General features: G+C 40.3%; 1 pseudogene across 1 annotated transcript; it reads left to right on the top strand.

Annotated features, from left to right (window-relative positions):
- The first annotated feature begins 520 nt into the window (after positions 1 to 520).
- LOC307089537 lies at positions 521 to 6,540 on the top strand (annotated as a pseudogene). The gene is made up of 6 exons: positions 521 to 601; positions 1,387 to 1,515; positions 1,632 to 1,799; positions 2,142 to 2,261; positions 2,364 to 2,482; positions 6,492 to 6,540. The product of its transcript is annotated as an uncharacterized misc_RNA (transcript).
- The last annotated feature ends 6,600 nt before the right edge of the window (positions 6,541 to 13,140 follow it).

The raw sequence follows: 13,140 nt of genomic DNA, 5'->3' as shown, positions 1-13,140 counted from the left end.
ATTCCAATGACCAAAAGATACACGGACCCGTGTACTTAGCGGCCAATGGATTTTCGTTTTGAAATGAGAAAACCAAAATCGGGAAACAAGCTGTTTCCCGATTACCATATAGAGATAGGAAAACAAAAATCCGAAAATGACCCATTTTCCGAATTTTGTTTTGATAATAGAAAACGGAAAACGGTAAAACGACCAGTTATCTGATTTTCTTTGTGCTTAAACATGGACATCGGGAATTAAAATACTGCGTGGAAATCTTCTTTCTCAATTTTGCGAAGATTTTTGTGTTGTGACCCGGAAGCTATCAGTAGTTGGCGGTGTATTTAATTTGGAGCCAAGCTATCAGTAGTTGGCGGTGTATTTAATTTGGAGCCAGACATCCTTGAGACGCACCTCAAAATGGCATTGCACGAATATGCAGGTTTTATTTCAGAACACCGAAATAATGGAATGTCCTGTGGGGATATCGCCACTGCGTTATGCACCCAGTTTGGAACTACACGGGGGTTTTCCGAGAGGAATGTGCGGAGGTGGTGTGCTGAGCAGGGGCTTGTCAGGGACTAATGCCCTGATAGTCAACTTGAAGTTGAAGTCGCTGAAGGTATTCTCGAGGTAGGTTTTTTTTTTATCATCCACCTTTCACGATTACCGCTTTTGTTAAACATACAAAGGAATGCTACTCTTACATAAAAAGCTGACCACAGTTATATGCAAAGTTGGGCATCTGACTGGTGCTAATGCAATTTTTGGATTTAATTCATAAACACGTTGGTTGTTAATCAACAGAAAATATTTCTGTATTTTTAAAAAATGCACGTCTTAATCACATTATTATCAAATGTAACGTTTAGTATAAAATTTACATTTAAACTAAGATGATTTCTTATTTATAATTAAATATATATATTTAAGCAATATAGTAGGCTGCGAGTGGGGTAGGTAAGGGATATTCCCACGGGTGGTGTTCGGCCGTAGGTAACAGCAGGTAACAATATCCCTTACCTACCCCACTCGCACGAGTACTATATTGCTTTTATAAAACAATGTTATATTCAACCAATTAACATTTCAACACAAAGTTATGATTTAAAAAATGTTAATTTCACCATTGTTTCTCCGCAACAAAAAATAGTTCCAGTCAACGTCTTGGTTTGGAATTACAAGAACTAACAGTTATCATCAACGCGCTTTAGAATGTTTCATCGCAGAGTGATTTATTATTAGCTGTGAAAGTCCGAGTTGGGATGTCCTGGGATATTCCAACTCATGGAACGTCTCTCGTCCAATCAGAAACAGCTTAATAACTCGATAGAATCCAATTGTTTTAGAATATGTATATATATTATATATGCTTAACATCATACCTACCCCCCCCCCCCCCCCCAGACTGGATCGTCTTTTGGTCGAAAAATGATGACTGGATATCTATCCGCAAAAGGGGTTAAAGCTTCTGAAGGCAGAGTGGGCAATGTGTTGAGAAGTATTCATCAACCCTACCACATTGCAAGACAGCAGGTAAGGTCAAATAGCATTGTGTTTTCTACATTTCAATAGAACATACGTGTTGAGATTGTAATCATACGAATGAAAGATAATTGAGTTTTTATTATAATGTAATTCTTATATTTTAGGGTGCCCGGAATCTGAACCCCATACCCTACAATGCAGAATACATGGGTCACAAGCTGCATGTAGATCAGAATGAGAAGCTTATGTTTGGAGTGACTCATGTTATGGCTATCGATGGTTTCAGCAAGAAGGTGGTCGGTCACTCCACCATGCCAATAAAGAACAACATCGTGATTTATGAGGAAGTGTACCGGTAAACAAGACTTTGTAAGGTGGAACCCAAAGTTGTCTCCTTAGGAGGACCCAGACTTGAACAAGTACATTAAAAAAGGTTAAAACCTAGATTTGTTATATGGAAATAATTAATTTGGAAAAAACAAAAAACTTTTTCCCTCTTCCAGTTTCTTAGTTCATTTTCCAGTTTTGCTATTATTGATATCATTCCAATTTTGACAAAAAAATGTAATTGTCACTTTAGCTAGCCATGGCTAAGAGACTGATGCTGTTTATGTATATTTTATGTTTGTCGGTGATTTATCTTCAGGCCTGCTGTTCTTTCCTATGGACTATAGGACCAGGTCAGAGTTGACTGTGGGAAAGAATTCTATCTGGCTTTAATCATCCAGGAAAAACTGGCAGAACATTGACACAATACTCAAAGGCAGCCCTACCTTCAGACACCTTCTACAAGGGTAAAATAAATGTGTTGTTAAAAATGAATCCTGGTTTCTTGCCATTGAGGCGTATTTCTAATGAGGGCAGGCAGACTGACACTATCCTTATAACCTGCACAGAACCATGTGATAGAGAGAATGTGGTCGGAGGTGAATGCTCGAGTCAACTACCCTTTGAAGACAGCTCTGGTACAGCTGGTGGACCAGGAGGAACTGGACATGGAGGACAACACATCCAGGTATTGTGTGTCAAACCTGACATGCCAGCTGACTAGGATTGGCATCACAAATGTCGTACAGGCATGGAATGCACACAGGATCCCAGGTATGATTAATTTCATTTTACTGGCTGTATTATAGGCATAACTTGCTAATAAAGCAGTGTAAATTAATTTTGATGTTCTATTGTAGAGTTCAATCTGAAATGGATTCACAAATGTGTAGCTCAAATTGCAACACTGCAAATCCAGTACTTACTGTAGAGGGGCAGATTCAATTAGTAAAACATGTTATTAGTTAGAATCAAGTTTTTTGGACGTTGACCATGTTCTTGCTATTTTAGATGACTCTTACAGGTTTGGAGTTGAATGTAGATGAATACATGCTCAAAGCACAGACATTCATCTTTAATTTGAGGGCATTTACATTGGGTGAATTTTGTAGGAATGACCCCCATCTGAATGAAGCTTAGTCATTATTGTCAACTCCAATATGCTGTGAAAGACAACTAAAATAACAAGTCAAAACATCATTGGCAAAATGATTACCTCCCCACAAGTGTAACCCCTTTAATCTCACTACTCACTTTACTGTCTTGCAGGAAGGGGAATACCAAACGAACTGGCTAAAGAAGGGTGTCCTGCAAAACTTTCTGAGGACCTTCTGCCAGTCGGTGCAGTTGCAGCTGACCTGTATCAGCAGGAAATGGGATCAGCCTTGAAAAGAGAATCCATTTTTGGAATTGATCCTTTCCCCTCTGAAGAAGCCCAACAATGGACTGAAACTGAGTTTGGTTCTCTCTTTGATTTGCTATCCCTCTACCAAAATGTGGTTAACCATAACTATGGCCCTTTTAAAAATGCAGTGAGGTCTCTGATTGATATCACCTCAAGACATGTGCGACCTGTTACACAGTGACCTGCATTGGCCAATGAAGAAGCAGTATACCAAAAATAACATTTTATTACAACAATGATAAAGTGGAAGTTGTCTTTTTTCTTCTTTTTTTTTTTTTTTTTAAACGGTCACACACAATATAAACATTACAACAAACAACATCTTTCTGGTCATGTACCCATAATAACATCCAACAAACAAACTGAGGTAGTTCCAGTAATGTAAACATAACAAACAATAACAAACAATTATCTATCAAATCAAATCTATTCAATTCTTCTCTCCTTGAAAACTGACAAGGCAGCAGAGAGACCCTTCACTTCATGTATTTTATTTTCAAAGTCTCCTGCCCTGCATTTCAAGCAGTGGTCTGATGTGACTAACCACAGCTCCACACAGGTACGACATCCAATTATCGATCCACAGCATGTGGCGAACATGGGATCTGCCATTACAGCTGCAAGGTTAAAAAAATATATATTATAAATTGATGCAGAAAATAACATTTAATTGTTAGTTGCAATATAGAAGGAAATTAACTGTAAGCAATCAGAAGTGTGTTCTATCGCCGAGTGAATGTTGAAGATGGCGATGAACACCCGTGACAGCTGGTCAGCGCAGCGCTTGAGGGTGGCAGGCGGCTATGTTTTGTACTGTAGAATGACCTACTGTTACATATCTTACACGTACCTTTACACACAAGACATGCAAAGGCTTCCTTTAAGGGCTGCAAACCGACATTTGCCATGATCTCCTCCTTTTGAGACTTGGCCAGCTGAGACAGCTGGTTGATTGAATTAGTGACCTTGGAGACTCCCAGCGGCTTGCTTCAGCTGGTCAACACGTCCAAGGACCTCCTGCAGGCTTGAATCTCCATCCCTTCGACTTAAATGTATGAACAGAAAAGAGGATTAAAGATTTTTTTCAAATGGTGCATATGAACAAATGTTTGAATATCTTTCTGAATATTTTATAAATCTTTATTTTACTCTGTAAAAGCGTCAACCTATGAGACATTGTTGTCATATAATTGAATCATAATGACTTCATTCATGATCATCACTCAAAAAAGCAGACCAAATTAAGTTCAAATAATAATTATTCTTCCACTCTACTTTCTTTTCTTTTTCCTTTCTTAACTTTTGCATTACACTGGTATTTCCTTCAGGAAGTTTTAGTTCATATGAATTTGCCTACAGATCAAATGTTGTATTACCTTGTTTTAGCTCTTCTCCAATTCTGAAACTCCACAAAGTCACTTTCAGGCACAGCATATATTTTTCTTGAGTTCTGTTTCCAGAACTGGGAACCTAAGAAGTCAGAAAACATTAACTTTACTTCTGTTTTTAAAAGGGGTCATTGACTTTTTGGGGGTATTTCACACGGTTCCTTACGGTCACCGAATAGGGTATGTAACATTGGTTGGGCTGTAAACAAACACGTGTTATTTATTTGAATGAAACACAGTCAGGGACATGAAATAACGTTAGCCACATTGCCAATAAACTAAACCATCACATCTACCGATAATAGAAACAGGGACGATACGTTAGCAACAACATAATACTACAGCTTGCGGTTTTAATGAACAAAGGGTCAGAACAGCACCTTTTCAGCTACATCTTCTTAGCAAATTCTGCTTTACATACCTACCGGTTTTTAATTGTGAGATTTGCATATGAAAGAAGTGTCAATGGACTTTAAGGGTTCATTGTATGTACATTTTACCCACTGAACTGTCGTTAATCAACTGTGACAAGGTACATTTTTTTTTTTTGCAATCAATGACTCCTTTAAAATCAACATTAAGGTTTATTAGAAACCACAAATTAGAAGCAAGTTTCTGATCATACAACTTACTTCTTGTGCCCTCAGAGTCCATTATTTCGTTTCCTTGGGTGTCCGTCAAGGTAATAGGCTCATCAGAGCCCACGGCATCTTGAACTTTGGCCGAAATTCGTTCAACGCAGGCCTCAGCTTCCAAAAAGCGCACAACTACTGTCCTGGAAGGACTGAGTTTCTCATTAACAATTTCTGCCAGATGGATTGACCTGGGGATAAATCAGACCGTCTTAAAATCACACCTATGGGCCTAAAATGATATTTATATATTATAGGACGAGATTTTAGCAGCAGAGATCAGTTACATATTTAACAAGTAACCTTTGGAATGATCTTCCCTGGAACAAGCTAGCTCCACTAGCTCGTGGACGTCCAGCTCGTGGTGGTGGTGTTTCAGTGGAAAAACCAGACGCAGAAAAAGATGTGGCAGAAGCAGAAGCCGGTGAGGGTCGGCGCATGAACCCAAAAGCAGGAGCACCAGCAGCAGGTGGAAGGTGCTCTGCATCGCCGTGGACCTCATAATGACTGCGATTAGTTAGATTAATTATTGAAAAATGGCCTGCTGGCTCTGGAAATATTGCCGTGTTGGAGTCGTCCGTGATATAAAGACTGCTGCAACTGACCTGTTTAATAGAATTAAATGAAAAATACCATAAAGGATTAAAAAACATTGTAATTAAATAGTACAAATACTAATGCTAATCCCGTGTTTCCATAACAAATATACATCACAGGTCAACATACTTAAAACAATTCATATATATATATATATTAGGGCTGTGAAATGATTAAAAAAAAAAGTGTGGATTAATCTGTGGATTAATCATGATTTATCACATATTACCGATTTTCTCTGTATATTAATCGTGACAAAAGACGGATATATACATTTAACATGTTTTCTTTTTTCATTAATGAAAAACTAAAACAATGGTGCTGCAACTCAGCAGTTCTTTAATAATTTTATTTGTAACGCACTCTTCATTAGTTTGTTCAGAAGAATCTCAGAGCGCCAAGTCTTTAGCAGTTCTCTTTGCTTTTCCATATGGAACATTAATATATCATCATCCCAAAAAGAATTTGGGATTTTTAGCTATTGTTTGGTTGAATACAAATGTTTCTTATCTTTTCAAATCAAACAGAAATGATTTGGGCTTCTTAGCCATTGTTTTAGTTGATGGTTGAAAATTTCTCTTTATTGTCAAACAACCATTGACCACACCATGACACAATCTAGTCTTCCTTTCGCCAGCTGGTGTGGCAAACTACCTTGTTCACATTCCCTGACAGTAAAGCTGACGGCTTCTTTAGCACCATGTGTCCTGTGACTGACAAGTGACAACAACGTCTTTCACACGGCATCGTGGATGAAGGAGTGGCTAGATATTTGCCAGCCCTGGCAGTTAGATATTTAGCGAATTATGCTAACTAATCAATCTAGTTGAGAGAAAATCCCTAAACAGTTATGTCATGTCAACTAGTATTATTACCACTACTAGTACATCACTAGTCTCTCCAACAAATGAGTTAATGTTAAAATCAAAATGTTAATGTTACCGTTTCTAAAATTGCATGTGGGAAGTCAAAAAACTATTTTGCACTCAAAAAATAGCCGCGGCTATGCTAACATTAACTCATTCTACCTGTCGTAGAATGACATGCCACCAAGCTAAGGCGCTGTGAACTATGTGAGCATTTTTTTTGCAATGGATAAAAGTGTCAATTATAAGTTGAAAAGTAACATCACCTGAAAAATCCTGCAAATTTTGTCTGCAGACATGTCCTCTTGCTTCATAGTCAGCCGTTTGGGTCCGCGAAACAATATGAAGCTCTCCATTTCCATTCCATGCTTAATTAAATGTAACGGTTAAGCTTGTGAGAGCAACTTCCGGGTCACAACACAAAATCTTCGCAAAATTGAGAAAGAAGATTTCCACGCAGTATTTTAATTCCCGATGTCCATGTTTAAGCACATCAAAGAAAATCAGATAACTGGTCGTTTTACCGTTTTCCGTTTTCTATTATCAAAACAAAATTCGGAAAATGGGTCATTTTCGGATTTTTGTTTTCCTATCTCTATATGGTAATCGGGAAACAGCTCGTTTCCCGATTTTGGTTTTCTCATTTCAAAACAAAAATCCATTGGCCGCAAAGTACACGGACCCTGCAGCCCATTGTCAGGGTCAGCCTGGTAATGGTCCGAGTCGGATGGGCATGTTACCAGTATCCCCGCAGTGTTACTCATTGCGCGGCCCGCGAGGCTCCTGCGGCTCACCAAGCTGTATTTTGTGGCTCACATGGCATAAATAATAGGCTGATTTGACCACGTAGCCAATAGGCCTAGAGATAGCCTATTTCATGAAAACACTAAAAACTAGCTGGGCTTCAACATGTAGGCCTAACCCATTAAAACTAGAAGTGTCTGGTCTTTTACAAATAATTCATGAAAATACCCAAAACAGTGGCATTACAAGGTGGACAACAGACAACAATAGATTATACTAGTATTGTGCAATTAAAATAATTGAATATTAATGAAAAGTTTTTTATTTTATTTATAATTTAATTAAAAAGTAACTTTTATAAAGGCCTATCCAATATTCATAGGTAAAATTAATATAGAATGTACATTATTTTCAGAAAGGTTGACATTTCTGTATTATTTATCCTTTTTGACTTATATGTAGTGTTCGAATATTTTGAGATCCTGGATTTTTTATTCCATGAGATGTAGTCATTATCTAACAAAAGAAAGGACTGACCTACCTAGTTTTTCACTTTTTGTAATGAATCTAAAATTGGTATTTTCACTTTTTGAATGCACATGAGATTCTAATTTTTTAGATGCAGGAGGAGTTACTTGCACGGCTACAGTCAAGACTCCAGCAAGCACTTTCTAGGCAGCCTCTTGATTTGGACTTCCTAGAGTTTGTCTGCTGCAACGAATTAGTTTTATTTCAATCTTGCTGATCAGATCCACATAGACGATGATATTTTGCAGCAGTTAAACTATTTGTTGGAGCTGGTCCATGCGGCAGTTGAGAACAGTCCAACTGAATCACATTTTAACACAGCTGTGGGTTTGAGGGGAAAACCCAGAATGATAATCCAGAAAGATCAGCTGCATCATTTGTTAGACTCACAATTCTCTGTACCATGCATAGCTCAGTTATTAGGAGTATCACCAAGAACTATTTTTCGAAGGATGGCAGAGTATGGGTTGAGCGTGAGAAGATTCTACAGCACCATGACTGACGCAGAGCTCGATAACATGGTCAGAGCTATTAAAACACAGATGCTCAACGCAGGGTACAGGAGTGTAAAGGGACAGCTCATGGCAATGGGTAGCCGTGTTCAATGGGAGAGGATTACAGACTCAATGCATCGCGTGGATGCAGCTGGAGTCCTGTCCCGACATGCAAGGCTTGGCTGCACTGTACGAAGATCATACTCAGTACGAGGTCCCCTTGCATTGGTGCACATTGACACAAACCATAAACTCATCAGGTATGGTTTAGGTTCTGTCTTCATGACTTTTAAGCTAAATTAAATCAGGTTATCTATTTTCCTGGGCGTGATGAGTCGATATGGATGTGTACTAAACAGTAAATAAATTAAGGCATGCATGACAATTAAATGTATAACATTTATTATTTTTTAATTGTATTACTTTTATTCATAGGTACAACCTGGTAATATTTGGTGGAGTTGATGGATTTTCCAGAAAGGTAGTACAATTAATGCATACATTATCCAATTAGTTATTCATTTCAGTTAAAGCTTCCCTCGGTTTCCCCCTGAAAAAGTTGTTAAATACTAAATAGGTGGCAATAGTGCTGCAGGATTTGGTTAAATAGTGCAAATATGATGGACAATATTGTGATTTGCTATACAATAAATGGCTAGTATTATGAGTCTACTTGCTTGGTTTTCAAGGAAAATACAGACTAAAAAGTGTTTTTGTATTTCTAAAGTGAAAACATAGAATTGTGTGGGGGGAAAGTGTTATGGTAAAAACATGTAAAATAAAGGTTGTATGTACACTAGCCTAATTTTTTGGAAAATAAATAATGTTTATTCAACTTGAAAACAAATGCATTCCTCCAAAAACAGTGCAAAAGTGCAAAAACAGTAGCAGTGTGGCACTTACCGTTATGTAAACTTGCCTGTGCCTTCCCTTTCACACATTTATCAGACTGTCCTCTGTGCTGCCTCACCTGTTCAGACAGATTGGTCATGTTGCCCGAGACGTAGTGACTAAGACTTTGTAAGTTTTGCTGAGAATTCATCCATGGTTATGCTCCTTTCATTGTTGGCAAACATATTTGTCACTCTGTGGTCTGTGCCCCAAAAATAATGTTGTAGTAGTAATGAATGTTTTAGTATAATGAAAAAAATAAATACGCAATTTTTCTTAAGGCACCCTACATTACCGTTAATGCTTATTAATATTACAATTAAGGTTAACACTGTTGTTATTGTATTAGACCTAAACCTTTGACTGTCTGAGATAAAATTATCCTTAATTATGACTATATAATCTGTTATTCTCCTATTTAACTGTCAAATGTTGTTTTTGATTGTAATTGCTGTGTACATAGTCCTTTTCAGTTATTAATCAATGTTAAGTTACACAGATCCTGTACTTGGATGCAGCAACTAACAACCATGCCAATACAGCATTTTCCTTTTTCCTTGAGGCCACTCGGTTACATGGTGTTCCATTAAGGTTATTATTTTTTATAAATAAGAAATGTCATCTGTCTTATTCATTTTTTTAATTTGAAAGTTTTCCTTACTGCTGTATTCCTAATATCCAGAAAATGTATTTGAGAAAAATCGTAATGCCCTTTCAATTCAAATTACTTCTGAATCACTGGTATGTGTTACTGCTGCAGGTGTTCATGGTGCTTTATATTTTTCCTATGTTACAGGGTTCGTGGAGATCAAGGCGTTGAAAATGTGGACATTGCCCATTTCATGTTCGAGAGACGTGGAACCGGTCGAGTGTACACAATCAAAGGTCATGTGATATACTTTGGAAGAAAATTGTTTTACAGCTTTAGCGTTTATCTTCATTTGATCTTTCTCTGTGTGTGTGTGTGTGTGTGTGTGTGTATATAATGTTTTCATCTACCCTTTCCGGTAAGACAAAAAAAACATTTTGAGCCCTGGTCAGTGCAGACAGCTGTAAGAGAAAAGAATGAAAACGTTTCTGTTGCGCGGCACAACCCCAATTCCACTATAAATAGGCTACATTTAATCTTTGAGTACTGGTTAATGGCTGGTTAATAAGTGTTGTTTAATTGACATATCTATATGATATGCTATGGTACAGCCTTGATTAAACAAATCAGCTTTGTTGTTTTGCCAATACCCATGCCTGACAGACATCTGTACTTTTACAGGATTGAACGGATATGGCGAGACGTGTGGATGGCTGTGACTTGCATCTTTTATGATGTGCTTCACACGCTCGAGGAAGATGGCATTTTGGACATAGCAAACATAATGCACCTTTTCTGCGTGCATTATGTCTTTCTGCCTCGCCTTCGAGCAGCACTTCAGGTCTTTGTAGCTGGCTGGAATCACCATCCCCTCAGAACGGAGAGAAACCACACCCCAGGGCAGCTGTGGCAGATGGGCCACCTCAACACTCCACAGGACAGTGAACATCTTGAGGTAGCATCATTGCTGTGCTAAAAAGTGTTTTGTATTCTGTACTTGCGGGCCTGCATAAGGCAAGCATACTACTATAATTCCTGAAATATTATTGGGGGTCCAAGCGTAACGTGACATGTGTTTCACTAAAATGTCATATTTAGGACCTGCAAAATGGAGAACTGGACGGGGAGGGTTCCCTGATGACCCCAGAGACCTCTGGCGCAGGAGTTCAGGTCCCGGAATTTCAACCGCCTCTGCCTGCTGAAGATCTGGCAGTACTTCAGTCGGCAATCAACCCTTTAATTCAATGGTTATGACCTTTATATACAGGCAGAGGTTAAATTGGGCCGGGGCTGTCCGGGGCGGAGCCCCGGCACATAAGCGGCCGGGTCTGGAGTTCTGCGCAGCAGATCAGCTCCAGCCGATTTTGGCAGTCTGCCTAGTCCATCACGAGCAATGTTGTCCTACTCATTTACAACTTTTCCATTGCAAATCTATGTTGTTTTAAAACACAATTCTAAATAATGGAGTAAGGATAGGCTGGCCTAGACATCTGGAGCAAGTTTGAGAAGTAGGCATATCGCGCACGAAACTTGCGCAGCAGCTCCTCCTCCCCCCAGATCAGACAACACAACGTCAAATCATTCTAACGGTCATCATCAGACATAATTATCGTAGAAGACAGGTGAATGGCGAGGTAAGAGAAACGAAATTAAACCAATAGGCTAATATCATTAGATATGGGCTTGCATTTTCATTAAGCAGGAAAAATTAACCTTATGCCTGCCACACACATAAAGATAATCGGGCTGATTTTGCCCCGATTTTCCCCCTTCCGACCACGGACAGACATCGCCCGATTATCTTAAACTCTTAAGATTATTTTATAAGATTCTCTTGTAGTGTGTGATGTGTTAAGAGTGAAATTCGGCCGACAATCGGCTCCGAAATCAGTCGGCGCCGATAATCGTAAGTATTAAACATGTTCAATATTTACGATTGTCGGCGGAGAACGTTGTGGTGTCAAATCGTCTTGTGTGGGGGGGAAGCCGACAATCGGGACAAATCCTAATGTGTGTGGTGTGCTGTGTTTGGAATATCGCAGGACACCACACACAATACTGTGGCGATCAAACCAGAAGCGGAGGCAGGTATCCGGTGTAACAGCCGGTTGGCTTTATTCCACGAACTTTGCAAACTTCACAACAGCTTAACAAGGCACACATGTATCGCTCTACACCCACATTTCACACACTCCTACTCGGAGCTCGCACAGGAAGACACCCACACACACTGCGCAACCTCCCCCAATCACAAGCCCCCATGTTGCTGGACCTAGTAACCCTGCTTGTGATTGGACTACAGCGCTGTCACTCACTAGTACACATACCAGGGTCGCTACACTACCCCCCCACCACAAAGATCCTCGCCCTCGAGGAGACTAACAGCGACTACAGAACAGAAAAATACATGAGCATGAAACAACTCAAATTGTGCATGTTTTTTTTTTTTTTTTTTTAATGTCCAACATTTCTTTTACTAACTAGGAAGATCTGGGCAGACTGCCATCACTTCCAGTGAGCCCAGGGCGCATTCTTGCCCTTCTAAGAACTCGGGTCTCACTCCTAACTACTCCTCTTCCCAGAGAGTGTCTACAAAGTCCCTGTAACGCCCCGGGGGTCTCCTCTGACGGCGGGGCCGCCCTCCTTCCTGGGCTGGAGCACCTGGACCAGGGGCTGAGTTGCTCTCCCCGTGAGGAGGGGACTGTGACGGTGAGGGGGGTGGTTCAGCTGGGTCTGGGCCTGACGGGGGCCTCAGAGTGAGCTCTGGCGGAGTTGGGGGTGGGGGTCCTGGCGTCCCAGGCCGGGAAATGGAGGCGTCGCCATTTGGATGAGACGTGGGAGGCTGAATAGGCGAGGCTGGTGTCCCCTCTGCTTGCCCCTGTGAGCCCCCACGGTACGGGGCCAACCGGTCTCGATGAAGCGCCACCCTCCTCCCCCTGCCGGGGAGCTGCACCCTGTACACCACCTCTCCCCACCTCTCCAGTATCTTGCAAGGGCCCACCCACTGGCTCTCAAGCTTAGGGCACCGCCCCTTTTTCCTCTGAGGGCTGAAGACCCAGACCAGTTCCCCAGCCCGAAAATGTCTCCCTCGGGTCCTCACGTCATAATTACGCTTCTGCCTCAGCCCAGCTTGCTGCTGCTGTTTCCGGGCAAAAGCGTGGGCCAAATCCAGGCGGTCCTGCAGCCTCCTGGCATACTCTGGACCTGGGGGG

Source organism: Pollachius pollachius (assembly GCF_949987615.1).
Source record: "Pollachius pollachius genome assembly, chromosome: 18".
In the NCBI taxonomy this organism is placed as follows: Eukaryota; Metazoa; Chordata; class Actinopteri; order Gadiformes; family Gadidae; genus Pollachius; species Pollachius pollachius.
The sequence above is the reverse complement of the archived record's forward strand: the minus strand, read 5'-3'. Positions and strand labels throughout refer to the sequence as shown.